This window comes from Chiloscyllium punctatum, chromosome 20 (assembly GCF_047496795.1).
Source record: "Chiloscyllium punctatum isolate Juve2018m chromosome 20, sChiPun1.3, whole genome shotgun sequence".
In the NCBI taxonomy this organism is placed as follows: Eukaryota; Metazoa; Chordata; class Chondrichthyes; order Orectolobiformes; family Hemiscylliidae; genus Chiloscyllium; species Chiloscyllium punctatum.
Genome location: NC_092758.1, coordinates 23,273,397 through 23,288,982, shown reverse-complemented (window position 1 = coordinate 23,288,982; position 15,586 = coordinate 23,273,397). Strand labels below are relative to the sequence as shown.

General features: G+C 40.1%; 1 protein-coding gene across 4 annotated transcripts in view; it reads right to left on the bottom strand.

Moving 5' to 3' along the window:
• tenm2a (teneurin transmembrane protein 2a) overlaps nt 1–15,586 on the bottom strand; it is a 2,790,214-nt gene that overhangs the window by 1,538,150 nt on the left and 1,236,478 nt on the right. The window contains exon 1 of one of the 4 annotated variants that reach the window (XM_072590498.1): nt 1,853–1,926. The exons of the other annotated variants lie outside the window; for them this stretch is intronic. The gene's annotated coding sequence lies outside the window, so the exon portion shown is untranslated. Of the gene's footprint in view, nt 1–1,852; nt 1,927–15,586 lie in introns of those variants that run through there. 4 annotated transcript variants of the gene reach the window in all.

The window sequence follows — 15,586 nt, the reverse complement described above, 5'->3', positions numbered from 1 at the left end:
AACTATCCTTTTTACCATGGTCATACGCTCTTCTGCCCTTTTCTATCAAGCAGAAGATGCAAAAGTTCGAAAACAAATACTAACAGATTTAAGAATAGCTTCTTCTCTGCTGGTATCAAACTTATGAATAAACCTCTCATACATTTGAGCTGATCTTTCTCAGCACCTTCTCTGTAGCTGTAACAGCATATTCTACATTCTATTGTCTTACCCTCATGTACTTATGCAAAGTATCTTGTTAGTCTGCAAAACAATACTTTTTACTGTATCGCAGTACATGTGACAATAACAAATCAAATCAAATCAGTAACTGGATGATTTGCAACATTTTCTTTGACATGGAAAAATAAACTTTCAAACTGAAAGCCTGATGACAACTGTTAACTATATACTTGTATTTTGGGACTGTCAAAGCATTTTAAAACTTTTATTGTAACTGTTACTAACAGCAGTTGAGTAGTTGGCAAGATTACATTTAAAAAAAAATGTTTATTGAGGGCTAAAAATCGGTAGAAACACCAGGGAGATCCCAGATACACTTATAGAGTCATAGAGATGCACAGCATAGAAACAGATCCTTCGGTCCAACTCGTCCATGCTGACCAGATATCCCAACCCAATCTGGTCCCACCTGCCAGCACCTGGCCCATACCCCACCAAACTCTTCCTATTCAAATACCCATCTAGATCCTTTTTAAATGTTGCAATTGTACTAGCCTCCACCACTTCCTCTGGCAGCTCATTCCTGACACATACCATGCTCTCTGCATGAAAAGGTTTCCCCCTAGATCTCTTTTATATCTTTCCCCTCTCACCCTAAACCTATGCCCTCCCATTCTGGACTCCCCCACCCCAGGCAAAAGACTTTGTCTATTTATCCTATCCATGCCCCTCATGATTTTATAAACCTCTATAATATCGCCCTTCATCCTCCAACCGTCCAAGGAAAACAGCCCCAGCCTATTCAGCCTCTCCCTATAGCTCAAATCTTCCAACCCTGGAAACATCCTTGTAAATCTTTTCTGAACCCTTTCAGGTTTCACATCATCTTTCCAATAGGAAGGAGAACAGAATTGCATGCAATATTCCAACAGTTCTTTGAAATGGTGTCATGGTATGTTTTATGTCCACTTAATAGGTAAACTGAGGCAGTCAGTACCTTTGTTTGCCTTTTCACTGAAAAGGCAGCACCTCTGAATTTGTAGCACTCCCTTAGCACTGCCCTGAAGTGTCAGCTTTGGTACGTTACTTAAGTCCCTGAAGTGGAACATAAACCCACATTCTTCTGACTGAGAAACAAAAGCTGTTCCTTGGTTGAGGCTGACATAACTGTGCCTCACTAAGTGTTATTTCAAAGAACTTTACCTGTTAGCCATGTTATATTTATGTTACATGCTAAAAATGATAAATGAAAGATTTCACGACAAATGACAGTGCTTTTGCCTTCATTTTCGTTAAATATAATGAAATAAAAGTTACAAGTAAAGGACCTTGCACAAGGATGTACAACGTTTCCCAATCATATTATTTTTTGTTCGGTCTGTTACTAAAAATAACATACTAATAGGCGATATTTCAATTTTAGTGAGTAACCATCTCAATGGAATTTAGAATTTTGTTTAAATCAGTTAAAGGCAGCACAAGACCCCACATACAATGTAAAGGCTTATTATGATTTATTGATGTGGGATACAGTGTTCCAATGTGTAAGCACCCTTGCCTCCGATTTTAAGAACATTTAAATAAAACATGCAGAATTCATCACCAGCACTATGTAGGAAACACAGACAAGCTGGAAATCTGGCAGCACCCCGAAAGCAGTGACACAGATTCTCAGAGGGCACAAACTTACCTAAATAGAAGTCAATATATTAAATCCTGACACGGCTGGCCCAGTAAAATCACTGGAGTGCTGGCTCATCTATCTTTCCCAGTCCTGTTAATGAGGCCTAAGTTTTTGTGCACTAGAAATCTCCACTAGTTATAATCTAACTTGTGTTCTAGTTGTGACTGGAAGAGAGTCTATGCTTCTCATGTCTTTTAGTTTAGTCTCACATTTGTACCATAATGACCGAAAAGAGGTGTCACGACTTTACAATGTAGCTTTGCAGATAATTGCTGCACATTGTAATTATTGCTGGCTCACTATCAAATGAAAAGAGGATCATTGTGAATAGCTTTATGTGCTGCAATTGAGAATGTCAAGAGAGAAAAAAAATCAGTGAATTAAAAAAAGGAAGCTATTATAATTACGGCAGGTAGTAACTGCATACCACCCTAAAACAATTATACCTAGAATCATTGAGAAGTTTACAGCATCAGAACTTTCCTACACCAAATGGATTGCAGCTTCTCAAGAAGGGTGCTTACTACCTTTCTCAAGGGCAACTTGGGATGGGCAACAAGTTCTGGTTCAGACCCATGTCCCATGATTGAATGAAGAAAAGAAAAATACAAAACAAGCCAGTCAGTCTGGCTTATCTCCAGTGATAATGCTGCGCTAAAGCTTCTTTTCATCTTGTGTTATTTTCTTTGGAGTAGAGAAGCTTCAGAGGAGACTTGATAGAGGTGTATAATATTATGCGGGGCATGGATAGGGTGGATAGGAGGCAGTTATTCGTCTTAGGTGAAGTGTCAATAATTGTAGGCGAAAGGCAGGAGGTTTAGAGGCAAATTGAGGAAACATGTTTTCACCCAGTTGGTGGTGTAAAAAGAACAAAGAACAGGACAGCTCTGGGACTCATTCCTGATGAAGTGCGTTTGCCCAATATGCCAATTTTCCTGCTCCTTGGATGGTCCCTGATCTGCTGAGCTTTTCCAGCACTACTCTAATCTTAAGTACAACTCACGAACAAACCCTTTGACCCATCAAGACTGCATGGATGCATGCTGCCTTTCTGAACTAAAAACCTTTTATCTCTACATGGACCATGTAGCTTTTACCTCTATTCTCTGCATATTCATATGGCTGTCACGGTGCCTCTTCAATGTTGCTGCTATGTCTGCTTCCACTACTTCCTCTGGCAGCACATTCTAGGCACCTTGCACCTTCTGTGTGAAATAAACCTGCCTCTCACATCTCCTTTAAACTTGCCCTCTTTAACCTTAAACCTACGTCCTCAAGTAATTGACATCTTTACCCTCAGAGAAAGACTCTGACTATCCATTCTATCCATGCCTCTTGTAATTTTGCGACCTTCTATCAGGTTGCCCCCTCATCCTTTGATGTTCTAGTGAAAACAAGTCAAGTTTGTCCAATCTCTAATACCCACCAAATCAGACAACATCCTGATAAACCATTTCTGTACCCTTTCCAAAGCCCCCCACCCATCTGGTAGTGCAGTAAGCAGGAGTAAGCAGAAACAGAAGTGCACACAATATTCCAAGTGTGGCCAAACTGAAGTTCTACACAGCTGCAACATGCCTTGTCCATTTTTATACTCTGTGCCCCGATCCATGAAGGCAAGCATGCCTTGTGCCTTTTATTGCTTCAAACTAAGACTTCTCTCTGACTCCAGTATCTCTGAACTGTTTGCAGCTGCATGCTCCAATGGGAGATTTTAATATGGAAAATCATAAATGTTTCAGAGGTGAGCATTTTTAACCATTACGTAAAATTGTAGGACCTTGAGTCTTGCATTCCATTATCTCCTGAGGCTTCAGATCCGTGGCTAGGCTGGGGCACTTGACACTGGAGGTGGTGAGGGTAGAGATTTTGGTCCCAGTGCAGGACCTTGTAGCACTGGCAGCAGCTGCATCAGCAAGGTTGGCCCACCGTGAACACACGATGGCAGTGTTAGTGGAGGTGAGTTAGCGCCAGAGAATGGTGATTCTTTGTCCCAGCGATGGTAGCGTGATGAAGTGCAGTTACAGAAGTGTTGTTGGTTTAGCAGCAGGAACTCGATTTTATGTAAGTTCCACTCTGTGGAATTTTACCGCAAGGTAAAAGAAAAAGATTTTCTTGAATTTCTTATTGAATTAATCAATTACATTTTTTTTGTGTATGAAATGCTCGTTTTGGAATCTTGCCTTCCAACCCAAACATGTTAATCTTTTCTAATTCTGCCCTATCGAAACCTTTTTTAATTTTAAAGAACTCTATTTGATCACTTCACATTACTTCTCCAGAGAAATGAGAGCCGGTCAATTCAGTCTTTGGTGATAGTTACAACTTCACAGTTCAGGGAGCCTCTGTGTAAGCCATCTTTGTATCTCCTTCAATGACTCTATTTCCATTTTTGTAGTATGAACCAGATATACCCCAAATGTAATCTAACCAGTAAAATAACAAACGTGAAATAAATGAAATGTTGACCAGCAAAAAGCCTGGTAGTGCAATTATTTCAACACAATAAGTTTTATGGAATCATAGAATCCCTAAAATGTGGAAGCAGGCCATTCAGCCCATCAAGTCCACACCAACCTTTTGAAGAAGATTCCACGCAGACCCTATCCCTGTAACTCTGCATTTCCATGGTCAATCAATCCAACCTGCACATGTTTGGACTGTGAGAGAAACCAGAGCACCCAGAAGAAACACACACAGGCATAAAGGGAATGTGCAAACTCCACACAGAGTGTTGCCCAAGAGTGGAATCAAACCCAGACCCCTGGCACTATGAGGCAGCAATATTAACCACTGAGCCAGCATGACACCATAATGTGCAGGTTAGGTGAATTAACCATAGAAATTCAGAATTACAGGGAAAGGGTAGGGGACTAGGTTTGGTGGAATGCTTTTTGGAGGTTCGGAGTGGACTCGATGAGCTGAATGGCCTACTTCCACGCTTTAGGGATTATCTGATTCTATAAAACTTATTTAAAGTAAAAATGTTATTTTTAATAATCTTTTGAAAAAGAAAGAAATCCTCTTTGAAATATCCTTTTTGTTTTCATTTGGCATTTGGTCAAGTCTCTTTAGCAAAATTCCCTGTGATAAAGAGGGTTGCGGTCCCAGTGGTGTGATTTGGACTGAATTGAATTGAATATCTTCTTCAGAGGGCTTCAAGGATTCCATGGGATCAAAGATTATGGAGAGGAGGCAGGAGAACAGCATTGAGAAACATATAAGCCATGATCAAATGGTGGAGCAGCCTCAATGGGCACAATACCTGCTCCTCTATCTTATGGTCTTATGTAAAATGACTCTAAAACTGCACAGTGTTACAGAAGAAAAATCATTCATTGGAACTTAGCTTCCCAGCTTTAATGAGTGAAAAAGCTGCAGTGGAAATTTAATAGTAATGAAAACATATAAGCTGGCATTTCACTGTGAACAAAAAAAAAGCAGGATTGATGTCTTCTCATTGTCTGAACAAAGAACAACATTGAATAGGAACAGGCCCTTTGACCGTCCAAGCTTGTGCTGACACATTTTGCCCTTCCATACTAAAACTGTCTTCATTTACAGGATCTGTATCTCTCTATTCCTTTCCTATTCACATATTTGTCCAAGTATTTCTTGAATGCTGCTGCTGTGTTTGTTTCCACCACCTCCTCTGGCAACACGTTCCAGGCTTTCAACACCCTTTGTGTGAAAAACATACCTCACACATCTCTTTTAAACATGCCTGCCCTTGTACCTTGAACCTGTGTCCCCCGAGCAATTGACCCATCCACCCTTGGAAAAAGCCTCTGCTCTATCCAAGCCATTCTATCTATGCCATTCACAATCTTACAAACTTCTATTGGGTCACCCCTCAATCTCCAGCGTTCCAGTGAAAACAAACCCAGTCCATCCAACCTGTCTTCATAGCTAAAATCCCCCATACTGGGCATCATCCTGGTAAACCTTTTCTGTTCCCCTTTTCTGCTTGAGACTCAGCCAGCATACCCCTCACTGAGCGGAAAATCCAAGGATGCAGCTCCATGAATGTAACTGAGGATGGTGAGTGAGGAGACGCACCTTCAAAGCAAAGTCGTTCCTATCAGTTCCACTTTGGGAGTACTGCTGTGTTGATATCAGCAGTTTCACAGGACACAAAGTCAAGTCATGTTGTCTTGTAAGCATGAGCAATCTTCGGTATCAACTCAGGACATAGACTGGATTCACAAAGGAACACAGATTGAAGAGACTTGCATTGAGCTTTTAACTAATTGTGCGGAGACAAAATAGGACTACAGAATTAAAACTGCGCTGACATTTGTAAAATATATTTTACTTCTCACATATGATTCAAACTGAGTTGCGCCAGCTTGCATCAAAATTCTTTTTCCATTCCTAGAGGTGACAACTTGAGACCATCACAAATTCAAGTTGAAAAGGAAAATTCTACATGTCATGTAGAAATGAATTTCAATGAACTTCAAGCCCTGATTATCTCAGCACACTGCTCCCTTTCTTTGATACAAGGCAACTAAAAATAAACTACAAACAACTTCAAAAATGCTTACTGCCAAAGGAACACATTTCACTGAACCCCCTAATGCCTACCTTTCACAATTCAAGCTGTTCTGACAATATTTGTCCACTATTGCACTAAAATGATGAACATCACCTACATATAGACATATAAACACACACCTGGTGAGATTAATAATGAGGCTTCATGAAGAGAAACTCAAAGGGAAGGTGCAGATAAAAAGAAACAATGCAGCTTCAGGCACTGAAAATACTCTTTCTCTCTCAAATTTGTATGCAATATCCTAGTTATACAAAGAGGATGCTATCATGAATTAGAGAATCAGACTGAGAATGCAGAAGTGTCATATTAAAATGATTACAATTTATTGTTGTTACAAATTATTTGGAGTCAATTGATTCAATTGTTCAATAGACGGGTAGAAAACACTTTTGATCTTCACACCCTGCACTACAATTTGACAATTCAGGACTACCAGCGGCAGTAGTTTACTGTTCAATATCATCATAATGACCAGTGGTTGGCAGAACAATATCTGAATGTGGTTCAGGCAGACTCAATAGACCAAATTACTTAATTCTGCTGCTATACCTCATGGTCTTATGGTCTGACAAGAGCAGTTATTTCTGCCCTTTGTTTACACTTTAATCTGCCCTGCTACCTTCAAACATTTGTATCCAATAATCGTGGAATTAATTCTTGTACCTTCTTCTAACTGTACCATTATGTCTCAACATCATTCTTCTATTCTCATAGCTTCTCAGAAATATACTTTATGTTTATCTTACACCTTTAATGTAATAAAGCCTGACAAAATACTTCACAGGAGCATCGTGAACATAATTTGACACCAAGCCGCATAAACAGATGGTTGAGTTGGAAAGAAAATAGCTTTTAATGAATGTCTTAAAGGAGGAACTAGAATAAGAGGTATATGGAGGAAATTTCACAGCTTCTAGCCTTGGCAGTTGGGTTCACAGCCAAGGGGGACTGATTAAAACTGGGAATGTTTGAGAAGCCATAATATGAATCTTGCTGACATTTTGTGGAGTTGTAAGGCTGGAAGAGACCACAAAAACAAGGAGGACTGAAGCCACCGAAGGATTTGTAAACTAGCTGTGAATTCTAAAACAGAGGCTTTGCTTTACCGGGAGCCAAAGTAATTCAGTGAGTGCAGGTGTGATGGGTGAATAGGAACAATGCACTGGACTCTCACAAGCTTCTGTGCAGGACCCTCCAGAGGTACCTGTGCCTTCCATCTTCCCTTGATCCCTCCAGCTCTCCCTGACCTTGGATTCCAAAGCCTATAGAAATTCAACCTGAGAATGTTTAGCCTGTGGTGGAGCAAAAGAATGTCAGCAGGCCTATATACCAAGAGCACCAGGGTATGGCCACCCAAGTCTTCCAAGAAAACAAGGCCAACAGCAGGACAGGATCCCTCCACTACAATTGTAGGAGTCATTAAATATACAGGGAGACAAAGGAAGAAACAAATTTACTGAGGACACACATAAGGCAGGAGTGATTCATCATTCAATGCTCCACATTTGTAAATAATATGTACTTTCGCACTGTTAAAAAAGTCTGCTCTTGTATTAATTTCACACTCAAACATGGTTAAGTCAGATGAATATGAGAGGGATGTGCAGTCTCTTCAGACAGCCGAAGGATGAAAGAAGTTATCATGGCCGTGCACTGCTCACCGCTCACAAGCAGGTGGCATCAGAATCGATGGATTCTTGAACTGTGATGTGGGGACTGCAACCAAGAGGTTGCACATTAACGTGGACAACACAGGTGAAGCGCACTGGGCACAGAGTGTGCTACAGCCTGACTTGCACAAATCTTCCATGCTTAAACCCAACTTATAAAGTAAGAGTATGGAATCAATGATGACTCCATTCTTCTGTGAATGGTGAGGTTCATTTAAAATAAAAGGAAGGAGAGACATAATGGGGAAGTATAGCCTGGTTAGGCTGACATCGCTGGTGAGAAAATGCTGGAGTCAGTTTTTAAGAACATAATAACTGAGCATTTGGAAAGCAGTGACAGAATTGGTGCTAGTCAGTATGGATTCACTAAAGGGAAATCATGCTTGACAAACCTTCTGGAATTGTTTGAGGATTTGACTAATAGAGCGGACAAGGGTGAATCAGTATAGAGTCATAGAGACGTCAGTACAGAAACAGACTCTTCGGTCTAACTTGTCTGTGCTGAGATGTTGTGTATCTAGACTTTCAAAACACTTTTGAAAAGGTTCAACACAAGAGCTTAGTAAGGAAAGTTAAAGCTCATTGTATTGGAGGTAATGTATTGATGTGGATAGAGACTGGTAGGCAGACAGAAAGCAGAGTTGCAATAAACAAAGTGGCATTCAGTGACAAGTCGAGTGCTATACAATATACACAATATTCATTAATTATTTGGATGAAGGTATTGAATGCAATATCTCCAAATTTGCAGATGACACTGAACCGGATGGTAGTGTGTGCTGTGAGGAGGATGCTAAGAGGCTACAGGGTGACTTGGACAGACTGGGTCAGTGGACAAATACAAAGTAATGTGGATAAATGTGAGACTATCCACTTTCATTGCAGAAATAGGAAGGTGGATTATTATCTGAATGGTGGCAGTTTGGAAAAAGGTGCAATGAGATCTGGGTGTCGTGATGGAACAGTTGCTTAAGGTTGGCATGCAAGTGCAGCAGGTGGTGAGGAAAGCTAGTGGCATGCTCTCTTTCATAGTGAGAGGATTTGAGTATCAGAGTAAGGGTGTCTTACTGCAGTTGTACAGGACTTTCATGAGGCCACATCTTGAGTACTGTGTGCAGTTTAGGCCTCCTATTCTGAGGAAGGACATTCTTGCTAATGAGAGAATTCAGTGAAAGTTCATCAGGTTGTTTTCTGGGATGGCAGGATAGACATAGGAAAGGCTGGATCAACTGGGCTTGTACTCACTGGAATTGAGAAGAATGACGGGAATCTCACAGAAACATATACAATCTGGACAGGCTAGATTTGGGAAGAAGGTTCCCAAATTTCTGAGGAAATCCACAACTAGGGGTCACAGTCTAAGAATAAGGGGTAAGCCATTCAGGACTGAGATGAGGATGAATTTCTTCACTTAGAGAGTTGTGAAGTTGTAGAATTCTCTCCCACAGGAAGCTATTCTGGCCATTTCATTAGATATCTTCAAGAGGGAGCTGGTCATGGCCCTTGTGGCTAAAGGGATCGAGTGGTATGGACAGAAAGTCAGAAAGGAAGACTGAGTTTACATGATCAGCTATGATCACATTGAATAGTGGTGCAGGCCCGAAGGGTCGAATGGCCTACTCTTGTACCGATTTTCTACCTTTCTATGTTTCTATATAACAGCTTTTCAAGGAAAGGCATTGTCTTTCAAGGTTGTAACACATACAATGGACAGCTCACATGTTTGATACCCATCATGGTGCACATAGAGAAGCTATACCAGGCACTGTGGTGAAGGACATTGTCCTGGAGAATGCTCAAGCATTCCAGGGAAACATAGCAGTCTATCCACACTCTGAAAAATTGAGATGTTACCAACTTTATTCTTTGGAGGGGAGTTAATGGCCTAATGGTGTGATTGCTAGACTAATAATCCAGGAACCCAGGTAATATCTTGGGGATCTGGGTTCAAATGCTGCTATGGCAGATGGTAGAATTTAAATTAAATAAAAATCTGGAATTAAGAATCTAATAATGACCATGAATCCAATATAAATTGTCAGAAAAAAATGTCTGGTTCTCTAATATCTTTGAGGGACAGATCCTTATCAGCTCTGCCCTACACGTGACTCCAGACCACAGCAATGTGGTTGACTCTTAACTGCCCTCTGATGTCGTCACCCATAAATGAATTTTCAAAAACGATTCGCTCCATTTCATCTGCATCTAGCACATTTCCCCCTTTGTCAGCTCTAGTTGGGAAGGATGGAGCCATGCAACAATGGTGCAGGGCCGACTTTCTGGGCTTCAGTGCAAGGCCTACCCCTTCCAGAACTGTCCATGAATTAAGGCATTGTCTTAAGGGGTCTATCGTCTGTTCGACTTTAGCCTTGCTGGAAACTGAGCACCATTGTATCTTAATTTTCCCTCAATTTGAAGATTTCATAAAGTTATCATGAATCATATTTCAAGGGAGTACTGCTTTTCTCCCATCAGCCATCCTTGTATGGGAAAGAGGCAAGAACCCAGAAGGTCTCTCAGATGTAAAAGTTATGGTCGTTCCGAGGAAATCTAGCACAGATCTAGACCATGGAATTGATGGTCAAATAGAATTTAAACATTGCTGAATTGGAAGTCTTTCCTGTTGACTACCTTTCAGGTTGTTGATAGGAATCTTTCAAAGCAACATGGGTTCAGTTGATAGTAGCAAGCACCACTGGGAAGTCAGGATTGGCAGAGAATCCCATTGCTCCATCTGCCTTGATTCTCCTCTTTGTTAAATAGTACAGGTTAAATGTTGGTTATATGGTACTCAGGCATTGAGAAGACATGTTGCAGCTGTACAAGAGATTGGTGAGGCCAGTTTTGGAGTGTTGTGTTCAATTCAGGTTGCCCTGCTATAGAAAGGACGCTATTAAACTGGAAAGGTTGCAGAGAAGATTTATAAGGATGTTGCTGGGACTGGAGAGTTTGAGTTAGAGGGAGAGGTTGGATTGGCTGGGACCTTTTTCCCTGCAGTGCAGGATGTTGTGGGGGGGGACCTTATAGAGGTTTTTAAAATCAGGAGAGGCACAGATGAGATGAAAAGCCAAGTTCTCTTCCCCAGGTTAGGGGAGTCCAAAACTAGAAGGCACAGATTTAAGGTGAGAGAGGAAAGATTTAAAATGGGCCTGAGGGGCAACCTTTTCACACAGAGGGTGATGCATATGTGGAATGAACTGCTAGAGGAAGTGATAGAAGCAGGTACAGTTACAAATGTAAAAGACATTTGGACAGGTACTTTACTAGGAAAGGTTTGGAGGGATATGGTCCAAACACAGGCAAATGGGATTAGTTTAGTTTGGGAAATTTAGTCAGCATGGATGAGTTGGACTGAACCATCTGTTTCTGTGCTGCATGACTCTATGACTGTATAGTCACTATGAACCACATGGAGCTCCAACACTTGCCATGTCATACAATTACTTGGTTGGTATGTCTATTTTAGTTACTTATTCCTTCATTTGATTTTTAAAAACAATGCACTGGTCTTTCACTTTATAGCCTATAAATATTTCCCCTAATTAACTTCAACCAGAAAGTAATCCATAATAGATCGTCATATTAGTAGCTGTCACTAACCAATCAATTTCCAGTTTACCCGTGATGTCACTCTTTTTTGCTGGGCTCATGATCCTGGGCTTCAATTAATTCTGTTAAAACAAAACCTTACAAACTATGAGCCAAAAAAAAGGAAGCAAAAAGCACCTCTTCTCCTCTCTACTGAATTCCTATTCTGCCTCCAAATTCCCCAAACTATTTACTCACCCAGGCTGTGTCTCAGATGGGATCTCTCCTTTCTAACTGTGTGAAGCTTCCTGATTTTTTAACTTTCAAAAGAATCCCATTCCAATAGACCTGTTCTCTGTTTCCCCAGCTCTGGTTCCAACAGTTATACTTCAGCAGCTAAACAGAATTAGACCACATACACAAAACAAAACATCCCTATTGTTTGGAGAAATGTCATTGTACCGAACATACCGGTTGTCTTGTCGTTGTTCATGAGATCTCTGTCTCTGATGTAAATTCTGACGCTGGAGCAGCTTAATCCTAAATTCACAGGCACAAAGCTTATGAATTTTCCATTCTTGATGCCAAAAATGTATACTGGTCCATACGTCTTGCTCCAGAGTCATAGAAACTGACAGCTTTTAAAATACTTTTCAATGGAATTGTTTCTTCAAATTGTCATTTGGATGATCCATCAGATAGGATATTTTCCAACAACATATACATTGTATCGTCAAAAATCTACCAGGTTATCTCTGTATTATAGATGACATCTCAGTTCTCAGAAAAAATAATAAACAGCATAACAGAAACTTCCTTTAGTTCATGACAGCAGTAAGAACAAATAGTTTTGTTTTCAACAGTGAAAAATGTCAAATCAACACAAGCCAGATCAATTGCTTCAGTATTAGACCTGATCTTACCAAACTAGAAGACATAAAAAGGTGCATACCTTACAAGACAACAATGATTTACAAAAGCTTCTCTGATTCTTCAAGGTTTTATACCTGTACATTTGCAATCAATGTTTCTCAGCTTTGAGCTCATCTTCACAAAAACATACCATACATATGGATGAAGATCATCAGCACATTCAACAAACTCTCAAAAATGCTTTATCATTCAGATTGTGTTTTTCAATATAATGATTTCCCACAGCCCTCCACTTTGAAAGTAGATGCATCCTCGAAAGGTCTTGAAGCACGTTTATTACAGGATAGCAAGCATATTGTGTTTAGTTTTCAGGTTGTTAGTATAGCTTAGGCTAACTACTCCAAAAGTTAAAGAAGAACTATTCCTCCACTTTTCAGAATACAATGGCTTTATACATATCTATTTGGCATGCATTTCATTGTTTGTACCAATCACAACATTAGAAATGATCTCTTAAATGTCAGCAAAAGTGTCTTCATGACACCAGTATCTCCTTGTGAAGATCTAAGAGTGAGATGAAGAAGTTCAATATGTATCAAGTTGACTATTTCCAGTGCTCTTAACTGACTTCCAAAACTCTCTAAGAAGAATAATATTCCTTTAAATGTGTAAGTGGATATCTTTGAATCTAAATTGGAAGATAGTCTTAACGTTGATCTGATTCATGTTGATCACAGCAAAATAGAGCAGATTCAGCAAGCTACATTAGAACAGTTCAAAATGATCATCATGTGCATTTGGCCTGAGTGCATCAAAAAAATCCTCAGCTAGTTTGGGAGACTATTTGGGACATACCTAAACTTCTCTTTGAATATCAACAAAACCACTGAATCCGAAGGTAATAACAGGTGGGAATGATAAAATCAAGATGAAATGAAATAAAATCACATTCTACTTCAGCAAAGCTGCCAAGTCATTGCCAGAGTTGAGCTTCAGAAAGCAAGGGTCAAACATTCAATGCTCTAAACACGTGTTAGCCGAAAAGGCAACTTGGCGTCTGTGTTCTGCAATAGCCATTTCAATCATCTGTGTTCGACAGGAATGACCTGTAACAGCTGATATTGATAATCATTGTCTTCACTGTAGGGAGATTAGATTAGATTAGATTACTTACAGTGTGGATGATCAAGACAATCTGGTTGTGCCATCTATACAAGAGTTCCACCATTCCTTGATGATCTTGGACATTTGGTGGGTGGACTGTGACCAACTGCCACAGCTCCCACTGGCACTGATGGCAGGAGAGCTGCCCTGCAATTGGCTGGCAGCACTTTGCAGGTCGGACTTCTGCCACCAGAATCCTTATTCGCAGGAAAGACCTAACTGTAGCTGCTTCAGTGCTGAAGGGCATTTAATTCCATCAAGCTTCCCACACAGAACTGACATGGTGTTGCAATCAAAATCCAATTAATGGCAAGACCCCATTGATGTGACAGGATCTCAGCCAATGTCTCTGGAACAAGGCTTAAATCACAACTTACTAATACTGAGCCAGCCAATCCAAAACTAATTACAATTTATAAGCAAAAAACAGGCTGAGATTAGCTACTTTTGATGAAACATTAAATCTATAACCATCCAAATGTTTGCACATCAATACCACAATAGGCAAAGTGTTCACATTGTACTACTGTGTATACTGCAAGAAGTTCTGATTTTATTATGCATCCAGAATATTTGTAATTTTTCCAATGTAAAATATTTTGTCAGATCACAAAATCTAGCAAGTGTTTAGTTTGAACCTCCAGTAAGCAGATCACATGTATTATTGGGTTTTTGTAAGCAGACACATGAACTGTTTGATGCTTGGTTAAGTGCATGAACGCATTATAATAATCCTGCTAATGACAGTATGGACACTTACCATACCCAATTAAATACTGGGGGCTCAGAGATGTGAGCCTTCATAAGAGTACTTTCACCTGTTTTCAATAATCAGCACCGAGCCTTGGATATATGATCATAATTTCTTCAATCGAATTTCAAGTGAACTCTTTCATTCAATTATTTATCCAAATGTCAGAATTTCATGTTAAGATGAATTTGAGGGGGATCAGAATAGATTAAATTACCCATTTATTCATGGTGGTGAATTAATTTCATGAGAATTCTATTGGTTGGAATACATTCTTGAACCTCCCTGAGGCTGAGAGTGTCATCGTATAAATATAAGGTCTTGCTTTTTATCCTCTCAGTTCATCCCATTGATATCTTAGAGCTGGAACATGCATCCCAGATAAAAATAAGATCATTTGGGGTTGCACCTCCATATTTTCCAGTTTCTTAATGAGGGCAGTTTGAGTCAATAAAAACAAATAAGACTTAAAGAGGAAATTTTAAACTTTGCTGTGTTCTGCAATGTTGTATGAAGCCACAATTTGTCCGAGACATCACTTGAGAAAACATTCTGCGCATCCATTTCCTTAGTGATTTTCCATTCACAAAGAACATTTTTGATGTGTCTCAGGTTGGATCATATTCAGTAATCTCAGAAGGACAAATCCACAACAGATTAAGTGTTCCACCACTGTTTCTGAGTTTATTGCTGATATGGCCTCCATCAGTTCACAAAGTCCCAATTTTCTTTTGTTGTATAAATTGTGTCAGATGTCCACAAATTACAAAATTTCATATTTTTGTTCAAGAATGGAGCCTGGGGTAAACCGTCAGTCACATAGATTCATTTTCCTGACATCAGTCAGGGCAGATAATTCATATTTTATGATAACTTACTGAGTTTTGAGAAATTCTTAGAATCTCTGCAGTATGGAAGCAGGCCATTCAGCTCATCAATTCCACAGCAATCCTCCAAAGAGCATCCTACCCTCCCCGATCTCTGTATTTTCCATGGCTAATCCACCTCGTTTGCACATCCCGGGGCACTTTAGCCTGGCCAATCTAGCCAACCTACACATCTTTGGACTGGGCGAAGAAACCCACACAGACAAGGGGAGAATGTGCAAACTCCACACAGATAGTCACTCGAGGACTGGAATCAAACCCAGGTCTCTGGCCCTGTGAAGCAGCAGTGCTAATCACTGAGCCAACATG